General features: G+C 37.1%; 1 pseudogene; it reads right to left on the reverse strand.

The window, feature by feature from the left end:
- Positions 1 to 222: 222 nt before the first annotated feature.
- LOC117023211 (transforming acidic coiled-coil-containing protein 3-like) lies at positions 223 to 1,249 on the reverse strand (annotated as a pseudogene).
- Between the last annotated feature and the right edge of the window lie 20,320 nt (positions 1,250 to 21,569).

Consider the following 21,569-nt stretch of genomic DNA (forward strand, 5'->3'; position numbering starts at 1 on the left):
TATACTAGTGGCTAACAGCTCAATGGTTACAGCTGATGGCCAACTAGCCACAGCTGACGGCCGTCTACTACCGAGCCAGCACCTTTCCACGTGAGGCGGAGAGCCTGGAAACTGCTCTCTGGGGCTCTGTCCCCACATTCATACTTTTTTATGTCTCTATATGCACAAGTTATAGTTTGGAGTTAATTTTTGCTCTTTTTTCCTAGTTTCCTGACTTCCACATCAAATCTTCTCCATCTTGGAAATGAGGTCATCACAGATTCTGGTCAGTTCATCATTGTCTCCTGTCTTCTGCTCCAGGGTCTCCTCCAGCAGGTAGATGCACATCTGCTCCTTCCTCAGGCTCACCTGGCCTCGGTGAGCCTAGGCCTCTGCTTAGACCTGGCCCTGGCCCTGTGTCATCTCTTCAGTTGCCAGCTTGAGTTCCTCTTCTGCATGGGGTTTCAGCGCTTGTTATCCCTGGTCTTCCTTTTCAAGTCCTACTATGTGATCCTCAAAACAGTGATTCTTCATTGGTGCGTAGCCTTTGATCACCTCTTTCTGTCTCTCAAACCACTTGAAGAGGTCAGAGAAAGACTTTTCTATGGAATTCATGTCTGCAATAAATTGGTCTTTTTCCTTCAGAACCTTCTGGATTTCTCTTTGGAAAGTTCCTTTTGTTTCTGAGCTACCATCACTTGCTACTCAATCCCCTCGTATTCATCCATGATCTTCCCTATCTCCAGGTTCATCATATAGAGCTCCTCACACCTGCTCTTCAGCAACACATTCTCCTTTTGTGTCACTTCTACCGCCAGTTCAGGGTCGTTGTGGCTGTACTGCAGCACGTCCATGATGGGCCTGGTGAGTAGACGGTGACCCCCAGGGCCGAAGACACACACCGGAGTGCCCCGCACAGGAACAACCGGAGCTCCTAGGACATGAATTTCCAGGACTTTCACGTTAGGTCGTCTTCCTGAGGAAGGGGCGTCTGTGTCGTGCTCAGGGCTTATGTTGGGCACCCTCACGGCTCTGTAAAGGCTGCGCTTCAGGAGCTGGTTGAACTTGAGATATACGGACTGTTTCCTCAAGGCCCGCTCCTTAAGTGAGGAAGCCCCAGCTGCTCCAGATAAAGCTCCTCCGCTCCTCCTCCCCTCCCCCTCCCACCTAGAACCTCAGCTGGATCTCAGAAGAGCTCCTCATTCAGATCCAAGGCAGGCTCTGGCCCTGCAGAGGACTGGGATGCTCCCCTTCCCTCCCAACCCCCCATCCATCTACCCCCCACTGCTGGCGGGAGCAGATGAGCTGGAAGAATTCGTGGTTCCCTCCTCCCTCGGCCGCTCCCTCCCTCGGTCCTCCGTGGTCTGCACCACAGGAGTGGCATCCGTTGAGGCTGAAAGCAGTTGCTGGCTTGGAGGTGAGTTCTCCGCGGCCATTGGCGGGGTCGGCCTAGTCTGGGGGTATTCTGGGGGCCGGGCCTCTCTGCCATCTTCGAACTGATTGAAGTTTGGGTCATCCAGCTTGTTACAGTCCAGGTTGTAAGGCTGCTGGAGAAGGGGAACGGGATCCTTGCCCGCCTCCTCGGAGGCCTTTTCTTGCCTTGTCTCCGGTGTCCCCGAGGGAGGTTTGATGCTGGGTCTCTTTCCCAGTTTCCTTGGTGGGGAGAGCCCTTTTGCTGGCAGTATCATCAGAGAAGTCAAATTCTAGCCTTCAGGCTCCAGTCCTCCACGAGTCACCATCTGGCCACTGATCTCTTCCTTCTGAGGACTTGGGGACGTGGTCTCTCCATCCTTCTTAGGATACTGAGGAGCAAAGCGCACGTGCAAGCTTTCTCCTGCAGCTCTGTGAGGGCTCTCCTGTCTTGGAACACCATCCTGGAGGGTCTTCTGGGATTTTGGAGGTGGATGTAATGCTCCTCTAGGGAATAAGAATTAATGGTTTTCCTCCAAAGCTCTCTCAGGGTGGCCAGACATTTGTCCTGGAGATGCCATTTGGTTTTCAAAACTTCTCTGGGGTCTGGGGAGAGCTTGAGTGACCTAGGAATTTCCTAAATTCCTATACATGTCCCTCTAAGCCATGCTTTAGCTGCATTTTACAAATTTTAGTAAGTCGTACTTTAATTTTCATTCAGTTAAAATATTTTAAAATTTCTCTTGTGGCCTCTTCTTTGACCCATGAGTTATTTAGAAGTGTGTTGTTTAATTTCCAAGTTATTGGGAATTTTCATCTATCTTTCTGTTATTGATTTCTAAATTCCATTGTAGACTGAGAATATACTTTGTATAATTTCTTATTTATTTATTTATTTGTTTATTTATTTATTTATATTAAATTTATTGGGGTGACATTGGCCAGTAAAACTACATGTGTTTCAAGTATACAATTCTAGAATACATGATCTGTGTATTGCATTCTGTGTTCACAATCCAAACTCAATTCTCCTTCCATCACCATATATTTGACCTCCTTCACCCTCTTCTATCACCCCTTCCACTCCCCCTCTGGTAACACTAAACTCTTGTCTGAGTCTGAGTTCTTGTTTGTTTGTTTGTTTGTTTCATTTTTTGCATTCAGTTTTATATACCACAAATGTGTGAAATCATATAGTTCTCCACTTTTTCTGACTTATTTCACTTAGCATGATGATCTCAAGATCTATCCTTATTGTCCCAAACAGCAGTATTTTATTTTTCCTTATGGCCCAGTAGTATTCCATTGTGTACATATGGACCACATCTTCTTTATCCAATCATCTATGGAAGGACACTTTGGTTTGTTTTCATGTCTTGGCCACTGTGAATAATGCTGCAGTGAACATAGGGGCACACATATTTTTATGGATAAATGTTTTCAGATATTTTGGGTAGATACCCAGAAGAGGGATTGCTGGGTCATATGGTAATTCTATTCTTAATTTTTTAAGGAATATCCTTAGTGTTTTCCATAGTGGCTGTACCAATTTACATTCCCACCAGCAGTATATGAGGGTTCCTTGTTCCCCACAACCTCTCCAATAATTGTTTTTACTTGTCTTATTGATAATAGCCATTCTAACAGGTATGAGGTGATATCTCCTTGTTGTTTTGATTTGCATTTCCCTAATAGCTAGTGAAGTTGAGCATTTTTTCATATATCTGTTGGCCGTTTGCATGTCTTCTTGGGAGAAGTGTCTGTTCAGGTCCTTTGCCCATTTTTAAATTGGATTATTTGTCTTTTGTTGTTGAGTTGTAAGAGTTCTGTATATATTGTGGACATTAGCTCCTTATCAGAGGTTTTATTTGCAAATATCTTCTCCCATTCTGTTGGTTGCCTCTACGTACATCATTTCTTAAACACTCTAATAAACTCTTATAATATTCAGAGTTCACTTTAGTGTTCTTGCGTACAAAGTCAACTTGCACAAGGTCAAAAAACAATCACATTGATGTTACTCATACTTGTAGAAAACAGCCTGAGAAATGGCAAATGGTTTCATCCTTCATCATGACAATACTCTGTGTCACACATCTCTTCTAGTATATGGCAATTTCTGTAAAATAAAAATATTATGGTATGTCCTCATCCACCTTATTCTTCACCAGATCTTGCATTGTGTGACTTCTGGCTCTCCTCAAAGTCAAAATGATTCAGGATATTGAGGCATCCATGACAGCACAACTAAAGACACTCACAAAAGAGGACTTCCAGAACTTTTTCAGAAAGTGGCAAGAATGATGGGATAAGTGTGTTTGAAGCGAGGGGGAGTATTTTGAAGGGGATTAATGGCAATGCATCTTTTACTGTAATAATTTTTTATATATATATAACGTTCACTGTGTTTTATGATCACAGCTCATATGACCCAACTAACTGTCCGGCTTTCAGGAGCCTGTGTCTCTGGACTGTGGTCTTCGCAAGTGTTTCTGTCTCCCACCCCTTCTCACTTCCTTGATTTCAATGTTCTCAATCTATTTTCTTGATATCATGAAGTATGCTAACATTTTTTTTACCCTTAGATGAGATAATAAATCTAGAAGGGACTGTAGTTGGGAAGAATTCCTTTCTCCAGTTGGAGTAAGCATTCAAAATTTAAAAATTGTGTCCTGACAGAGTATTATCCTGTGGAGACTTTGTTTTGGGAAATGGTCCGGACATGTTTCACACTGTTACTTTTTTCCTCCTTCCCTGTCATGCATACAGTGGCTTTTTCTTAGATCTTCATCATAACAATGTGATGGGGTTCATGGAAGCAAAGCTTATGAAAGTACGGCCCCCATAATCCTGAGGCCACCAGGAGTTTTTCACTTGCATCTTAGTCCACTCTGAGTGTGCAGCAATTCGTTAAAATTACCATTTTAAGTGTTCCCACCAATTTATGTCTCTAGTAGCTTCTGCTCTAGGTAAGCAGATACCAGCTCTGATTCACCTTTCTCTCCAGATTTAAGAGTGGTTATTTGCCCTGAGACCTTAGTTATCTAATGGATCCAAGAAATGTTACTGATTTTCAGGTTGTTCGGGTTTTCCACTTGTAGGCTCTTTATATATTTTGGAACTGAAAGTGGAAGTCCTACCATTCCTCTTTTTCTAGATTAAAAAAACATACTTTTAGGTAGTTTAAATGTCTAAGCATTGCCTTCTCAACTAATTTTAGTTCAGAATACCTAAGCAGTATCAAGTAGGCTCTTGTGATCTAATTTTTGTATTAAATAATTTGGGGTATGTTTCTGCTAACATTTGAATAAAATCTTAAATAGAAATTCATGCTAAAATGTTCAAGGATATCTACTGAATATTTAAAATCTTCCAGAAACATAAGAAATATATATGCAAAAACATGCCTGGTTTAGTGCATTAAACACACATTTTTGGTATGAGCTATGGCAATTAGTAGCTGTAATTTACTTGAAAACAGATTCGTTAAATACTTCAGGACTTCTCTATCACTGACTTTGCTGAAATGTTATTAGTCCTTTTCTAAATAAGAGCTAAGTGAATTTGGTTTAAAATGCTAGTAGTCTAAGGCAGCAGAGGCATTTGAAGTTTGCTGGCTCTCCTACTATGGAGAGAACATCTAGATGTCTCATTAATACTTTAGGCATTCGTCACACAGAATGACAGCTTATTTTCTTTTCATTTTGAAGGTTTTGCTCACATTAAAAATACAAATTTTATGTTAAAGGGGAAAATAAATCATTGTGACACTATAACTGAGTTTACAGCAGATTCTGTTCGTTGTGCTACTGTACAAGTTGGAGACTACTAGGATAAAGTAGAGGTGCTGATTCTATAGGTTTCACAAGTAAATGGGAGTCAAAAATAGAATCAGTCACAAACCAGGAGAGAATTATAGCAGTGTCCCACGATGTTGATTTTTTTTGACATTTTACTGTGTTTCCCCGAAAATAAGACCTAGCTAGACGATCAGCTCTAATGTATCTTTTGGAGCAAAAATTAGTATAAGACCCAGCCTTATTTTAATATAACACCGGGTCTATATAACATAATATAATACCAGGTCTTATATTGATTTTTGCTCCAAAAGATACATTAGAGCTTATGGTCTGGCAAGGTCTTATTTTCAGGAAACACAGTAGCAAATAAATTTAAACTACATTAATGATTTGAGAGATTATCCATGCAGGTACTATAAATAATCTAATGTACACAGACACACTCTTTTAAAATATCTCATTCTAAAGCATATGAAATAATTGCATTATCAAGTGATATTTTTCCTGCTCTTATATATTACTTTGTCTACATTTCAGTTTCATTTTCCTATGACTTTAGTTTAGAAATATGGTAGTTCAAATATAATTTTCAAAATGATCTTACTTTAAAATCCAATTTCCTTTTAACTGTGTTATGCTCTGTGTCTGACATATTTTGAGTATAATTCAGAACCCAAAATGGCTAGGTTTCTTTAGTCTAAATTGCTATTTCATAAAATTAAATCACATTAAAGTACCTTAAGAAAAAAATCCTAGTGGAAATCTAATTCGTATTAAAGTAATAAATAATCACTATTAAATTAACTGAATATTAAATCACCCAAAGGTGAAACTACAGGTAACACGTTGTTAGGTTCCTAAAAATGACGTATTATGCAAATCCATGTTATACAAAACAAAGAACAAGTACAAAAATGGGGGTTAGGTTCCAAAAATTAAAAAAAAACAAACATACTACTATATTTTTATAATTAAGAGAAATATCTTTATTAAAGCAATTTTCACCAAAAGTATAACATATTTATGTGTATTAAATAATGTTTTCTTTGTAGTCACTACTAAACTTTTATTACATTCCGTGTTGTTTGGGGATTTCCCTAATTTCGAATGAGATATCTTTTGCTCTTAAAAGCTCTTATTACATTCCGTGTTGTTCGGGGATTTCTCTAATTCTCAAACCGTGTTAGAATGAAACCGTGTTCTAGGATGTCGTGTTGTAGGAAGGCTTTCCCCAATTCTTGAACCGTATTACAGCGAAACCGTGTTATAGAAGTGCCGTGTTATATGGGGATTACCAGTACTAACCATTTATTACTTGGACAAAAATTTTGTAATTTCTTGGATTATCTCAGTTTCTGTAATGCCACTGAATTTCTATAGATAGCCCATGCACTTTATGACTTAGATTCTAAACATTCTTAAGAAAATATTGTATACTCAGGTTAATAAAAAAAAAAAATCAAGGGGAAAGACACAAAAGTTTTATGTGCTGTAGTTAACCAGAAAATTATGACTAATTTGATGTATACATTTGGCCCCTTTCCACCTAAAACTCAAATGCATGAGCCTCTTTTCACAGAGGCCAACATTTCATCATTTTCAGGCTTGGCAATGAAAGTCTCCCCAAAGAAACAAGAAGCTTCTTGTTTGCCCAGTTCTAGAATTATGTTTGACTGGTGGTATTTCTCAAAGTCATATCTTAATTTGTTTCCTGAGCTTCACTGGAAATTGCTTGATGCATCCTCACATTCATGTTGCAGTTTTGAAAGTGAATCTTTCCAGAATAAGAAGACGAGAAAGGACTTTAAAAAAAATGTTTGCAAATGAAAATGTATGACAAAGATAAACATTATGGGGGGAAATAAGCTTTAACAAATTTGAACTCACTCGATCTGTGTGGACTTCAGGAAATAGTAATGCTGTGTTTTGTATGCTGTTGTATGCTCAATAGAGGTTAAAATTCAACTCAATTTAGTTCAAGGCAGAGTTTAGTCATGCTTTAATACATTTATTTAAAATAATGTTTTATAATTAAATAAAAGAGGCACCATAGAAGAACAGGCTATCTCTATGAGAACTTATTGTTAACACTCTGTAGGAAGAAATAGCAGCTCAGCCCTGACTTCAAAGTTTCGTATGGGCAAGGATAAAGAAAGCATTAGAGGCTGAGAAGGCAGTGTGAGCAATACAATAGCACATAGCATCAGAATATCAAACATATTCTCCATAACAAAGAGCACCTCACTTTTGCTTCAGTGGAAGATATATGGTCACTAGAGTTTAGATTTGAAATTTGGCTATGGCCAGTTTGTTGAAGAAGTCGCTTCAGAATTTAGAAACATTATTCTGGAAGCATATCTGACCTAGGAGCAATAAGGTGATTACATTTGTATAGACAATAGGAAAGTTTGTTTTTGGCAATATAGATAAAAGAAGTAGAATATTGTGACCTGGAATCACAGTGAGTTTCACTTTATTTACATGTAAAATGTATATGAAAATAACCCTATAAGCTTGTTGAAAAGATTATATGCAATAATGTTGTAATAAAGTAATATAAAAATAGGAGAAATTTACATAATACTAAGTGGGTCCTATCCACAGGTCATAAATATCAAACGTTGTTTGCTAAACTGAGTCCATATGCATGATTTTGAAGGTTACATCAACCATTGGCTAAAAGCTCCATCTTCCTAAAAAGGTGAAAACTGAATAAGATTCTGTTCCATCTGTTTAGACACAACAGAGATGAAGACTGTGATACTGAGGACAGATTGGAAAATCAGTGTTGGCCTTTCTGCATTCCACTGTATCAGTGGTTTTCAAAATGAGCTGCCCTTTACTTGTATGGCCATCAAATACCTGGGAAGTTGTAGATAATCACATCACATATTTAGAGTGTGGACCAAAGGGACCGGTGTCAATAAAGATAGAAAGTGTGACTTTCCCCTGACATGACTCTTTGTTAATATAACAGGACTAATAAATATTTCAGCAGTTCCAGGATAGAGGTTGAACATGGCTTCATTATATTTGTGTCATGGAAACTGGCACTGGTGCGTAAGACTCTCTAGAAACAGTTACTACTGGAACAGCCCATGGTTCAGCTACCTTTCACTTCCTTTCAAGAGGCTGGGTGACTTAATTAACTGGAGGTATGAACTGGCATCACCTCATAATAAGGCAAACGCAGACCTCCTATTTTAGGGGAAAAAAGAGGAAGAAAACTTACCTGACTTAATGTTTGTTTCTAGGGTTATTCAATAATCTCCCTCTCCTTCTCGCAAGAATGAGAAATACCTCAACTTATAGAAGAATAGTGATGATCTTTCTAGTCATACATCATATTATATCATAATAATAAGCAATCCCTTTGGTGTCAGACAAACCTGGGTATAGATCTCTGATTTGCCATTAATTAATAGGTGTTTGACTTTTGAATAATATATTTAAATTCACTCAGCCATAATTTACTTATCTGTAAAAGAGGAATAATAAAAATAATATAAAAATAACACTTACCTCATGGGTTGCTCTGTAGAATAAATAGGATATTAAAGTAAGCATTGGTATATGGCCTGACACATAATAGTTATTGAATATTCATTCATATCTCAGGATTATTACTTATGGAAAATTAAATTTTATTCCTTATGGGAAGAGCCACCACTACTTATGAGTCATCTTTTCTTCGTCATCCAATAACGATTTACTCAACTGTCATTTCAGTCCAATGAATAGTCTTCTCGTGGCTCTTCAAATTTCTTGTCACTGTCCAGTCCCAAAGCCAATGCCATATATTACTTAAGTTTTTGTTGTAGCAGTACTCTATTTCTATGTACCAAATTTTGTTTTAGTTATACATTGGTGAGTAACAAACTACTCAAAGCATAGTGCTTTTAAACAAAAATTTATTATTATATCTCACAACTTGGTGGTTTGACTGGATTCCATGGTAGTTCTTTCTTGGGGTCTTGTACATAGTTGTAGTCAGATGTTGTCTAGGGTTGAAGTAATTTGAAGTCTTGACTGGGCTGCACATCTCAGATGATTTACTCACATGCCTGGCAGTTGATATTGGCTGAAAGAGAAACTGGGCATGTTGACTGAGGCAAAGCCCCTCCATTTGACTGGCTTTTTACAACATGGCAACTGGGTTCTGAAAGGGAGCATCCCAAAAGTGTGCAGGAAGTGTTAGGAAGCAGGAACTGCCAGGCCTGTTAAGGGCTATGCCTAGAACTGGTACAGTGTTACTTCTGCCGTATTCTATTAGTCAAAGCAATTACAGGAACTATCCAAATTCAAGGTGGTAGAGAAATAGACTTCCCATCTTGTGTGGAGGGTGGCAAGATCACATTGAAAAAGATCATAGAGATTGAGATATTGTTTGCAATTCTCTTTGGAAAATACAATCTCCACAGATGGTAAGCAGGCCAGGGATGCTTGTTAAGGTGAGTCTGCTCTCTTTCATTTTGTCTTCTTACTCTCCTCCTCTGTGCCCACCTTTGTTGCCTCTTCCTTTTCCATTTTGTTCTGACGTAACAGCCTCGCCAAAAGCTGTTGTTACAGTTTAGGAATGGTTGGGTGGGAGATTCTAGACATTGATGATGAACTCTGTTTCTTCTCGCTTTTTCTCTCTCTCTAGATATGTTTTCTTAAGTGATGACACATCTCATCTCAATGGTATTATAAATGTTGCTATTTGCATGGTTTAGTGGAAATAGGTCATTTTATTTACTTTGGCTTTGGATACTGCAAATGCAGCAAAAGAGTGTTCCATATGTTCCGTGTCAGTTCATTCACATCATTAGTGCACTGCAAAGTGGTTTGGGATCAAAGGTTCAGCTATAATTAAGATACTATTTTGATTCCTTTACTTCTCGGTGTGTAATTCTCCTAGAAAATAATGTGACATCCAGGACCAAGTCAGGACCCAGGCTAATGTGGATTTCCTGGTCAAAGGCCTGGTAATAACTTATGAATATCAGATGAATATAATTCACATAATTTGTAAAAAAAAAAAATTAGCATAAGGCATAAAGAAAAGGAACCAATCTCTGTCTCTGTATTGGAACAAAATTATGCCACTTTTAAATAATGTTTCCATACAAAACAGGAGAACTTTATAAATCTTCAACTCATATCTTTAATAAAATTTAAAAGGAAATTTGATGAGATTGCATAATTTAAAATATGTTATGAGAAATTTAAAAGTCATGAGAAAAAGAATAAAAAGGTTATTGAGGAAAACATGATTGACTATGTTTGCTTAAAAAGCACACTTGGAGGGAATAAATGTAAAATAGGGTAGTAGGAAAGTCCATTTTACGAAATAGAAGACAAAGTTAAGAAATTGATGAATCACAAAAGCAAAATATAAAAGACACAGAATAGGGACAAAATTACAACTAAACTACAGAAAAACCATCATTGAGAATCACCTGAAGTGTAGCTGACCTGAAGCCCTACAACTGAGATCATACAGAAGAAGTCACCTCGAGACTGGTAGGATGGCCAGAAAAGTGAAATAGACTGGTCCCACACCTGAGTGTGACCATTAAAAATCAGGCAGGGTACAAATAACACCGTAAACCATGCAAATAGCAACTTGACTGTGGAGGTCGCCCCCAGAAGAGTGAGGGGTCCCAGCCACACATAAGGCTTCCCAGTTCAGGGTTTCAGTGTCAGGAAGAGAAGTCCCCATAACTTCTGGTGGTTAAGATCAGTGGAAATTATGATGAGTGAGATGAGAGTGGCTGCAGTTCCAGGCACTCCTATTAAAGAGCCTGCACATGGACTTACTTGCTGACAGACTCACTTACTTTGAGATCCAGCACGGGGGCAGCAACTCTAAAGGTGCCAGGAACATGCAGGGAGGAACTGAATTGTCTGGCTTCAGGGCAAGAGCTATAGGGACAGCTTTGTCCCAGACAGAAGCCATTGTTTTTTTTGTTGAGCGCTCCCACCTCCTGGTGTGTAGACACAGGTGTCTGCCATATCTTAGTCTCTGTCAACCTGGTTAACATAGTTCATTCACTCTGATTCCCTGAGAACTTGCTTCACCCAAATTTCAGGCCCACCCAAGCTGCTCCAGTGGCTTTTGCATATAAATGCCTGCCTTGGCTCATGATGCAGACTTCCCTAAAATCTCTCAAAGGTTCACAAAACCCAAACAAGCAGCATCTGTCTTTGGCATGTCTTATACCTATGATTAAGGAGCCCTAAACCTGGCACTAGCAATAGCTAGCCTCAGTTTATGGCTTGGACTTTCAAAGTACTTCCAAGTCCAGTGAGGGTAGTGTCCATCTGTGGATTGCTTTGTGCCTCATGCCAGTGACCCAAGGAAGTGCACAAGCTGCAGCTGAGCTTGGCCTGTGGTGAGGCTCCTCCCAGGAAGTCTCAGGAATGGCACACTGGTGGCCAGCCTCAGACCCAGCTAGAGCATCACCCAGCTACCTAGGGATGACCTATCCAAAGGGTACACTGGGCAGGTACCAGAGCTCTGCTAAAGCAAATCCTACTCTGTAGGGTCAACCCCTGCACAACAGTTCCTCCACTGTAGTCACAGCCAGTCCTCACAAAAGATCAGCCTGAGAATCAATCCCTCCCATTGACATGCTAACAGCAACCAAGGCTCAACTGCAAGAGGAGGGCACACACAACCCACACACATGGGACACACCTACAGTACTATAGTACTCAGATGGCTGGGAAGACTGCACCACTGGGCCAAATAGGATACCTACCTTAAAGGCCACTCTACTAAGACTGGGAGACATAGCAGCCCTTTCTAATACATAAAAACAAACACAGGGAGGCAGCCAAAATGGGGGGAGACAAAGGAAAGTGTCTCAAGTAAAAGGACAGAACAAAGCTCCAGAGAAAGAACTAAACAAAGCTGAGATAAGCAATCTACCAGATGTGGAGTTCAAAATACTGGTTAAAAGGATGCTCAGTGATCACAGGGAGAATGGCAGGAAGCATAGGAACCATAAAAATGGAAATGGAAAACATTAAAAAGAAATAAAGAATATGGTAATGGAAATTAATACATCAGAGGGAGTCAACAGTAGATTAGATGAATCAGAGGGTCAAATCAGCAATTTAGAAAATAAAGTAGCAGGAAACACCCAAACAGAACAGCAAAAACAAAAATGCATACAAATAAATGAGGATAATTTACAGGACCTCTGGGACAATATCAAGTGTAACAATATTCTCATCATAGGGGTACCAGAAGAAGAGAGTAAGGGATTTAAAACCCATTTGCAAAAATAATAATGGAAAACTTTCCTAACCTAGCAAAGGAAATAAATATGCAAGCCCATGAGGCACAGAGAATCCCAAGCAAAATGAACCCAAAGAGGACCACACCAAGACATCATAACTAACATTCCAAAGGTTAAGGACAAAGAAAGAATCCTAAAAAGCAGCAAGAGAAAAGCAGTTTGTTATTTACAAGGAAGCTCCCATAAGATTGTGAGCTGATTTCTCAACAGTAACTTTGCAGGCCAGAAGGGATTGGCAGGAAATATTCAAAGTAATGAAAAGAAAGGACCTACAACCAGGATTGCTCTACCCAACAAGGCTATCATGTAGAATTGAAGGACCAATAAAGAGCTTCCCAGACAAGAAAAAGCTAAAGGACTTTACCAACACCAACCCAGAATTACAAGGAATTTTAGAGGAACTTCTATAAGATGAAAGAAAAAAAAAAAGATAAAAAAAATATGATTAATAAAATGGCAATAACTACATAGCTACAAACAATTACTTTAAATGTAAATGGGTTAAATGCTCCATGCAATGGATTAAACATAGAGTGGCTGAATGGATAAGAAAATCAGACCCTTATATATGTTACATGCAAAGGATTCACTCCAGATTGAAAGAGACACACAGCCTGAAAGTAAAGAGATCAAAAAAGGTATTTCATGAAACTGGAAACATAAAAGAAAAAGCTGAGATAGCAATAGGTATACCAGACAAAATAGACTTTAAAATGAAGGCTACAACAGAGACAAAGATGGACCCAGTAATCACACTTCTGGTATTTATCTGAAGAAACTCAAAATGCTACTTTCAGGAGATGTGCTCCTCTGTATGTTCATTGCAGCATTGTTTACCATAGCCAAAATGTGGAGGCAGCCTAGCTGTCCCTGATTGAATGAATGGATAAAGAAGAGGTGGTATATATATACAGTGGAGTATTTCTCCGTCATAAAAATGAATAAAAAAAATCTTGCCATCAACAACGTTGTTGGAACTAAAGGGTATTGTGCTGAGTGGAGTAAGTCAGACAGAGAAACGCAGATGCAATGTGGTTTTGCTTATATGTGGAATCTAAAGAACAAAATAAACAAAACAGAAACAAACTCATAGCTACAGAGAACATTTTGGTGTGGGGGTGTTGGGAGTGGGTGTAAAAGGGAAGAGATTAAGAAGTAAAGTGGTAGTTACAAAAGTCGTAAGGTTGTAAAGCATAGGGAATATAGTCAATAATATAGTAATAACTATGTATAGTACCAGGTGGGTACGAGCTTAGGCAGCGGGGTCCCTTCTTAAATTATATAACTGTCTAATCACTATGTTGTATACCTGAAATTAATATGAAATAATATTGGATGTCAACTTTAATTGAAAAATTCAAAAAGGGAGGCAAAAGTTGAAGGGGAGTAAGAGGTTCAAATTTCCAGCTATAAAAGAAATAAGTCATATGGATGTAATGTACAGCATAGGGAATATCGTTAATAATATTGTGATAATGTTGTGTGGTGTCAGATGGATGCTGAACTTATCATGATGAGCACTTCTTTAGGTATATAAATGTTGACTAACTATTGTGTACACCTGAAACTAAGATAACATTGTAGGTTAGCTATATTTTAATGAAAATCTTTTAAAAGAAAACACAGAATAGACTTCATATACCAAGTGTAGAGTAGTCCCATTTAATTAATCTTTTTACATATTTAGTGAGCATCTGTTATTATTTTATATCAAGCAATGTCCTAATTGCTTGGGACATTACACTTAACATACTAGACACTGTTCTTTTCTGAAAGAGGATAAAGTCAAGCAAAGGAAACACAAGTGACACTTAAAATGGACTCTAAAATATGAGTAAAAGGTAGAGAAGGTAGTGATGTAGAGGGAGAGTTTCCAAGGAAATACCATATATAATATGGACTATATAGGCTTATATAGAGTAGAAAATATGGCACATGCAAAGAAATAAAAAACGAAATTCTGTTGTTAGTTGAACAGTTAGTCCATTTTTTTTCAGCTATGTGATTCATTGAGTTAAGCTAAGTTAGGCCAGATACAGTTACGTGTGGCATAACCATGTTTTAGTCAACTATGGAACCCGTGTACGATGGTACTCCATAGATTATTATGAAGCTGTAAAATACCCATTACTTAGCGACACCAAAGGGATAATAACCACAGTGCAATGCATTACTCACACGTCTGCAGTGATACTGGTGTAAATAAATCTATACTGCCAATCGTATGAAAGTATAGTATATACAATTATGTACAGTTCATAATACTTGATAATGGTAATAAGTGACTGATACTAGATTATGTATTTACTATACTATTTGTCATTCTTTTAGAGTGTCCTCTTTCTACTTATAAAAAAAGTTTGCTGTAAAATGGTATGCTGTTTTATAGTGGCAATAGCCTCATATATCTTGTGTTTACTGAGTCTCTTGATAGCCTCATTTTCTCTTGTGCTTAATTTAGTCTTGTGTTGTTTAGTTCATGATGGCCCCTAAACATGCAAAATCCACAGCTAATGTTACCAGCAAGAGGCCATGTTGAGTGCTTGACCTGAAAATGAAATTAAAAGTGATTATGGACTACAAAGTTAGAAAATCAGTCTTGGTTATTGCTCACAAGTCAGGCATGTCCTATTTCACCATAGCTATGATCTTGAAGAATAAGAACAAAGGGACATAAACTATTATCAGCTTCATTGAAGGCAATGAGACTAACAAAAATTTCAAGAAGGGCCTGTGTCAGACATGGAGAAATTTCTTGTGACCTGAATTGAAGACTAAACTCTGAAACGTATCTTTCTCGGCACCATGACAATCACAACCAAAGCAAAAAGTTTGTTTGCCATGCTGAAAGGAAAGGGTGGACCCAACCACAATGTTAAATTTACTGCTAGCTCTGATTGGTTTAAATGCTTCATAATTACATAATGTAAAAGTGAGTGGTGAGTCTGCACGTGCTGACGTGAAGGCAGCTGAAAAAATTTTTGGAAACTCTAAATAAGCTGATTATGGAGGAAAATTACTTGCCAGAGCAAATAGTCAGAATAGATGAAAGCTTCTTTTCTTTATTTCTTTTTTTTTTAATTAAAATTTATTCGGGTGACAAAGGTTAGTAAAATTACATAGGTTTGAAGTGTACAATTCTGTAATACATCATCTATATATCACATTGTGTAAAAGCTTCTTATTCTGGAAATGGATGCCTGAAAGGACTTTTGTCCATAAGGAGGCCAAGTTAATGCCAGGTTTTAAGTCTTTTAAGGACAGGATAACAGTCTTCCTTGGGGACATTGTTTCAGGCTACACATTGAAGCCCTTTGTGATCTGGCACAGTGAGAACCCCAGGACCATCCAGCATATCAGTGAGTGCACACTTTCAGTGTCCTGCAGAAGCAATAAGAAGTCATGGATGACCCAGCCCCTCTTCCAAGATACCCTCCTGAATTGCTATGCCAGCGGAACGGACAAATTTTGTTTGGAGAATAAACATACCTTTAAATTTTTCTTATTGTTGACAGTGGTCCTGGACATCCTCCTTTTATTGGTGATCTTCATTTCAAAGTCAGAGTGGTGTTTCAAACACCATCTTTTTGATCCAACCAATAGAATAGGAGTTATAGCAGGTTTAAGACCTACTACCTGAGGAATACCCAGGCTATTTGCTGCAGTGTGAGGAAGACACTGATGCAATTCTGGAAGGATTACAACATCTATGACCACATCAAAAATCTTGTTTGGGCTTGGGTAATGTCTCCAAAGAGAATATGAATGGCATCTGGAAGAACACTCTCAAGATATTCGTTCATGACTTCAAAGGATTTTCCAAAGGTGAGGAGGTTGCAAAAATCAACAAGGTAGTGGTTGAGATGGCAAACAGCTTTAACCTGAGTGTGGATGAGGATGCCATTGAGAAGCCTCTAGAGGTAGTTTCTGTGGAATTGACTAAATGAGGAGTGGTTGGAAATAGAAAAGGGATGCATCGCTGAAGAAGAAACAAGAGAAAAGAAAACTGCAGGAGGGGAAAAAGAAGAGCCTCCAGGAAATTTACAGTGAAGGATTTAGCAGAAGCTTTTGCAGACCTCAACAAGATCTTTAAAATGTTTGAAAACATGGACCCCAACACCAAAAGGTTTTCATTAATAGAGAGGAATGTTCATGCTGCATTATCTGCTTACAAGTAAATATATGGTGAAATAAAGGAACAAAACAAGCAAATCACCATGGACAGACAGATGTCTGAAAAAAGTGACACCTCCTCAAGAAAAGCTCAGATAGGTCCTTCAGGAGGCATTCCAGAAGAAGGCATTGGTATCCTAAGAGATGACAGCTCCATGTGTGTTATTGCACCTGAAGACATTCCAGTGGGACAAGAAGTGGAGTTGGAGACAGTGATATTGATAATTTTGACACTGTGTAGGCCTAGGCTAATGTATGTGTGTCTTAGCTTTTCACAAAAAAAGTTTAAAAAGTTAAAAAAAAAATTAAAAAATTAAAAATAGGAAAAACCTCATAGAATAAGGATATAAAGAAACATTTTTTGTACAGATGTACAATGTTTTGAGTTATGTGTTATTACAAAAGTCAAATATTTTTCAAAACTAAAGTTTACAAAGAAAAAGAATTACAGTAAGCTAAGGTTAATTTATTATGAAAAAAGAAAATATTTTTAAATAAATTTAGTGTAGCCCAGTGTTCAGTGTTTATAAAGTCTACCATAGTGTACAGCCACGTCCTAGGCTTTCACATTCACTCACCTCTCATTCACTGACTCACCCAGAGCAACTTCCACTCTTGCAAGCTTCATTCATAGTGCCCTATACAGGTGTACCATTTTTTATCTTTTATATGGTATTTTTACTGTACCTTCTCTATGTTTCGATATGTTTGGATACACAAATACTTACCATTTTGTTACAATTGCCTATAATATTCAGTAGAGTAACATGCTATACAGGTTTGTAGCCTAGGAGCCCTAGACTACACCACATAGCCTAGGTGTGTAGTAGGCTGCACCATCTAGGTGTCTGTTAAGTGCTCTCTGTGATGCTTGCACAATGACAAAAGTGCGTAAGAATGGATTTCTCAGAATGTATTCCCATCAATAAGGAACACATGACTATACTTGCAAACTCCGACTCAAGCCAAAAGCTAAGAACCAATAGCAAGACCCAGTTTGTCTAGACATCTGCATTTCTTAATCTGACTTCACAAGAGTTAAGGGCATACAGACAGCAGAAAATTCTTAGATTTCATGGGATTTGCCCAAAGCATTCTTGTAGCTTATTGCTACTTATTTTTCACCATACATCTCATGTTCTTGGATCTATGAACATCCACTATTACTTTGATTAGAGTAAATTCAAAACAAATGCGTTCCAGAAATAATTTTAAATTAATTAAAATTATTTTTACATTACATCTTTACATTAAATGCATCCTTTTACTTTGAACCTTGAACACTGCATTTTTCATCTTTTATTTTGCCAAGTACTATAATAATAATAACAACAATTAATATTTATTGAATTTGTCAGGCATCATTTTAGGCATCTTTTATGTAATAAATAAATTAATCTTCACAATAACCCTGTAAAGAGGTTTTATTTATTTGGTTTTTATTTATTTATTTTTTTTACCTTTAATACCTTATATCATGTTGGTGCAAAAGTAATTGAAGTTTTTGCAATTTTTTTTTTAACCTTTTAAACTGCAATTACTTTTGCACCCATCTACTATTTAATAAAACTAAGACACAGGGTGCTTGAGTTACTTCCCTAAGTTCACCATAGCTAGGATATGGTGGAGATAGGTTTTGAATACATTTAGTCTGAGTGCAGACCCACATTCTTAATCATTACCCTAAAAAGCCTATCTATTTGTAGATGCTTTTTATTTATTTATTTATTTATTTATTTATTTATTTATTTATTTATTTTTACAGTAGTATCATTGCTGATTTAAGAAATGCTGGGAAAAGAGAAAAAAAAAAGAAGGTAGGGAAAATGAGTGAAAAAATAAGAACCTGGGAAAATTTATCTGAGCTAGAGAAAGAAATACATCTTTAGCTTGAACTTTCTCACCAAGTGTCATCCTGAATTTATAATGAAATGTGTACAGTTTATGGGAATATAAAAAAAATAATTCTTTAAGCATCTAGGCCAAAAAGAATCCCACAAATTATATTTTAAAAAGAAGTAAGTTGTTGACAGGTTTTTCTGTAACTTTTAAATTTTTATAAATAAATTTAGTGAAGCAATGCTTGCATATTTTACTGTAAATTACAGAAATCTGGGAATTTTATACACAGAAAATACATTAATCTTGTGTGAGACACATATATCATGAAAGCGTTTAGGAATTACACCACTAAAATGCTCTTCATGAAAATGTCTCAGGAAAAAGAATGCAGACCAGTAGAGTGGGAGCTAACTATATAAAGTTCAATGTCCTTATAGTGGTAGAAGTATTGCTTGTGAATGGGAGGAGTTAAAAGGCAGCTGGGATGGCTTAGAGCCAGGAGAGAAGGAGATGGTATGGCAAGAAACAGACCTGAAGAGATGGGAATGGTAAGTTACCCCAGACAGGGTCTTATAAGCCAAGTTAAGTTATTTTGTCTTTTACTAGGATTAGTGGGATGCTGTTCAAAGCTGTGAAACAAAGTTAGATTTAGTTTTCAAAATAATGTCTTTGTTTCCAGTGTGAAGAATGGAAGGGAAAATGCTGAATGAATGAACAGAGAGAAGTCAAGATGTTGATAATAATGAAGATGACTTGGACTACAGTGTTTATGGTACATATAGGTAAAGAGATTTGCACGTGGATTGAATGCATTTAGCCACCATATTGAACACAAAATTTAGGTGCCTTCTCCAATTTCTCCCCAATGCTGACTCCCTCCAGGACCACACTACTGACACCAAACTGAACTTGCTCTGAAATATCCTGGCCCTCCTAAACGGCTGCTGATTGCAAACGTGGAGTTTCTCAGAGAATGCCGGAACTTTCTTGTCGTAATATTAAAGAAGTAATTAGAAAATTCAAAAAGGTTGGAGTGTTAGAATTGATCTGTTATGTATGGCTTAAGAATCTACCAGATTCCATTAGTGGACACTTTTTTACTAAGGCAGTAAAGGATGCACCAGTTCAAGGATACTAGAAATTTTAGACACTTAGAACTGGCTGTTCTCTCCAGAAAAGGATTGATGGTGGAGAGGTTGCCAGTGATCAGGGATAATATTAATTGGGGACAATATTATGAACAAATAATATTTTTCATAAAATGATCTTAGAATGGCAAATCCTGATAGCATTGCAATTGTCAGAGTCAAGGCAAACTGTGACTACTGAAATTGTCAAGACGATTAGATCTGTAGAGATCTGTGAAATGGCCAGTAGAGCATGGTGTTCACTTAGCAAGGTAGACAGAAAGTTAACTGGATTTTTATTCAATTTATATAATCAGAAAAACTCAGAGCTGGAAAACAGAAGTTTACATCAGCTGCCAAAATGGAGAATATCATCACTGTCACCAGTTACCATCTCTATGATGGCCATTATGTTTCTGTTTCTAAACTTTTTAAATGATGTATTTCTACCCAGCATCTGGAAGAATCCTCACAGTGATCATTGAAATAAAGCATATTATGGCAAGAAAGCCCAAGTGGAAGACCTTAGCACTGCAATCCCTCCCCTGCCAACTGGATAGTAAATCAGAAGCAATACTATATTCCTGGAAGAATTGCGAATATTACTATCAAAGACTTTAAAGGTCTAGAGATGGTGGAACCTATTATTTCCCCATCTTTAGACATTGAGTGAGAAAAACAAGTGTAGACAATGAATCTGATTTCAAGGAACAGAGGGAAAACTACCAGCTATAACTACCACATATAGCTTATATGCTACACTAAAAAATCTAAAAGAACTACCCACACTATGGCTAGATTTTATCTACTGAGCGACAGGAACATCATGCTGTAATATTGAGTCTTCATATAAAATCAAAAAAAGCAGTTGAACAATAATGTATTAACATTTTCTGCAATTTGATTAAATACTATTCATGACTCCTTTGTTTATTAAAGGAATAGAAACTGTAAATACCATAAATATCAATTATCACATGTTGGTTAATAATGTTGCTCATGTTTTCTATATCCTTACTTATTTTGTTTATTAAATATTATATTAATTATCAACACAGACAAGTTAAGCTCTCCAAATATCATTTTGGATTTATCTATTTCTCCCTTCATTTTTGTTTTCAATTTTTGCTTTATGTATTTCAAAATTCAGTTATTAGGCACATACACATGTATGATTGTTATGTCTACTTGATTAACTGACCTTTTTTACCATTTTGAAATGTCACAGTTTATCTATAGTAATAATCTTTTTCTGAAGTCTATTTTACTTGATATTAATGTAGCTTCTCCAGCTTTCTATGCTTTCTTTTTACTTGTATGTATTTTTATCATTTTACTTTCAACAGATAAGCATCTTTATATTTAAAGTCCATCTCTTATAGACAATGTATACTTAGATCTTGCTGTTGAAAATCATGGGCGTTAGATTGAAGAGCTTAGCACATTTATATTTAATTGTTTTTTGTTGTTTGCGTTTATGTCAGCCAACTTACTAATTACTTTCTTTTTATCATTTTTAAAATTATTTATTTTTTCAATTGCAGTTGACATTCAATATTATTTTATATTAGTTTCAGGTATACAGCATAATGGTTAGACATTTATATAACTTATGCAGTGATCCCCTGATTAGTATATTAACCACCTGGCACAGTACATAGTTGTTGCAACATTATTAACTATATTCTCTATGCTGTACTTTACAACCCTGTGATTATTTTGTCTACTAATTTGTATTCCTTGATTTGTTTATCTTTTTTCACTTAATTCCCCAAAACCCCTCCCATCTGGCAAACGTCAGTTTCTTCTCTATATCTATGAGTCCGTTTCTGTTTTATTTGTTTGTTTGTTTGGTTGGTTGATTCTTTCGATTCCACGTATTAGTAAGATCATACGGTATTTGTCTTTCTCAGTCTGATTTATTTCACTTAGCATAATACTTTCTAAGT

Source organism: Rhinolophus ferrumequinum, chromosome 6 (genome assembly GCF_004115265.2).
Source record: "Rhinolophus ferrumequinum isolate MPI-CBG mRhiFer1 chromosome 6, mRhiFer1_v1.p, whole genome shotgun sequence".
NCBI classification, from domain to species: domain Eukaryota; kingdom Metazoa; phylum Chordata; class Mammalia; order Chiroptera; family Rhinolophidae; genus Rhinolophus; species Rhinolophus ferrumequinum.